This window comes from Mus pahari, chromosome X, assembly GCF_900095145.1.
Source record: "Mus pahari chromosome X, PAHARI_EIJ_v1.1, whole genome shotgun sequence".
Classification (NCBI taxonomy): Eukaryota; Metazoa; Chordata; class Mammalia; order Rodentia; family Muridae; genus Mus; species Mus pahari.
This window is the reverse complement of record NC_034613.1, coordinates 48566931-48569340: the sequence shown is the minus strand read 5'-3', so window position 1 is coordinate 48569340 and position 2410 is coordinate 48566931. Positions and strand designations below refer to the sequence as shown.

At 45.6% G+C, this 2410-nt stretch overlaps 1 pseudogene; it reads right to left on the bottom strand.

Annotated features, from left to right (window-relative positions):
* Positions 1 to 915: 915 nt before the first annotated feature.
* LOC110313836 lies at positions 916 to 2037 on the bottom strand (annotated as a pseudogene).
* Between the last annotated feature and the right edge of the window lie 373 nt (positions 2038 to 2410).

Below are 2410 nucleotides of genomic sequence, written 5' to 3'. Positions count from 1 at the left end.
CTTTTATTTGGGAATTATATAGTCTAAGTGGAATAATAACCCCCCAAATAATATTTACCACAATACCTGACATCCTCCTTTGGCCTTCACATGTGCACACACACATATATATACACACACATACACATACACACACATGTGAATGTATTACACACACACAAAATAATAACCTTAATGTTTCTTTTAAATTTCATGTCACGATGCTCAAATTTGTGGATCCATTTAGGACATTATTTTCTTCTTGGTGATATATAGAGACACATAAAAAATCCCTCAAAGGATGGATTATTTCTGATAGCATTTCATTTCCTATGGGCAAAGATTCTCCATGTCTCAGTCATGAAGTGTTCTCCTTGCTCCTTTGTGTTCAGTTGTCTCCTCTTTTGTCCTAAGCATTTTTTTTATTGTGCAATTGAGGTCCCACCTAATACTGAGAACTATAGCCCCTTGCATATTGCCCACATATTAACCACATGATTCATTAGCTATTTTCATATGAACTCCAATCACTGTGTATGTGATAAAATATAAAGGGGATCATGAAAGGGGGAAAGATCTTAAGGAGAGTTTGGTAGGGAACAAAAGAGTATATTAGAATACATGTAACATGAAGAAAAAAAACAGAAAGTGGGCTTTTGAGGGTCAGATGAGGGCTGGCTGAAAATGGGCAGAAAGGTGGGAGAATGAAATGAGGAGAGTCCATAGGAACAAAGTATGCAAAAAAAAAATCCATAATGAAACTCAGTATTTATTGTCAGTGGACTGCAAGAGATGGCAGAATTAGCATTCACAGACAACACCACACACAAGGGCAGCAAGAGTGATGGGAAAGAGCCTGAAGGCCCCTCTTCAATAGCAAGTGGGTAGGCAAGGGCCTGGAGTGATGATGGAGCAACCTTAGATCAGCTCTGGTTACTAGGCATGGTTAGAGATGAAGAGAGCTTCATGAGTTAGTTGCGGCTCCAGACTGGCTACTTGGGGTACACTTCCATTGACAAGCAAAGCTGTTGGTCGAGGCTTGCCTGATGTACTCCTCCTGGGCTGCCTTCAGGTTCTTCTTCCCACCCCAGGCCTTTAGAGCAGAGGCCTGCAGGGCTTGGCCATAGGAGAAAGTCAAGGTTCATGGCCTCAGCAGGGGACACTTGCTGATGGCGTTGAGGTTGATGGATGCCTCTTCCTCATTCTGCCCTCCAGACAGGAAAATGACCCCAGGGATAGGAAGGGGCACTGTGCAACGAAGTGCTGTGACCGTTACCATGGCAATTTCCTCATTAGAAAATTTCTGGGTGCAAGCATGACCAGGGGTGACCATGTTGGGCTTCAGCAATGTGCCTTCTGGACAGACATGGAGGTCGCTCAGAGCCTTGTAGACAGCCGTCAGTACCTTCTCAGTTATATACTGGCAGCGCTTCAAGTCATGGTCCCCATCAGGGAGAATTTCAGGCGCCACAATGGGTACAATGCCACTCTGCTGGCAGATGCTGGCATAACAGGCCAGAACATTGGCATTTTCCTTGATGGCAAGGGGCAAGGGAGTATGTTCCCAATCTTTAGCACACAGCGCCACTTGGCAAAATCGGCTCTATCCTTCTTATACTGGGCACACCATCTGGACAGCCCATCCAGTCCTTGGGTAGTGGTCTTGCCATTGGTTCCTGCCATGGGCACCACACCCTTATCTACCTTAATGCCCACAACAGCACCCTTGTACTTGATAATTTGGGGGAAGGGACTTCCATCATCTGCCCTCTGGCACAGTGTCTCGTAGCAGCCCGAAGAGGATCAACACACACACACACACACACACACACACACACACACACACACACACACCTGCCCAATGCAGGGATTCACACAGTCAGCAGTAGTCAGCAACAGCTGGCCTTTGTTCTTCTCAGTGTTCTCTGTCCCAATGCAGGTGCTTGCCAATGCTTCCAGTGACTCATCTGCCCCTAGAATGCCCTTGCCTGAAGCCACAATTCAGTGAGTGTTTTTTTTTTTCTGCTTCAGGGTCAGTGCTGGGTACTGGAAGGGCATGCTGCCAGTGGCAGCACTTTCCTGGCACAGGACAGGGTAGATCTGCTGGGTATGGTGTAGGTAGGCAAGAGAACTAAGGAGCGAGTGAAGCCAGGGTCGCCAGAACCTTGTTCTCCAGAACGTTCCAAGAGAATGCAGCCTATTCAGCTGGGAGTGGGGTGGGGGTGGGGGAAGCCCATTTTTTTCATATACTAATTTTTAATACTTGAATTTTTAGAAAAGAACTATTTTAGTTGTCACTAGTTTGGGCTTCAAGAATTTATAAACACGTGGAACACAGCAGTGTAAAACCAATAAGGGGAAAAAAAAACACCTGTGAAGATTGCCATCAACAAACCTTCTTCCTGCTTATTGATCAGGATAGAACTCATCT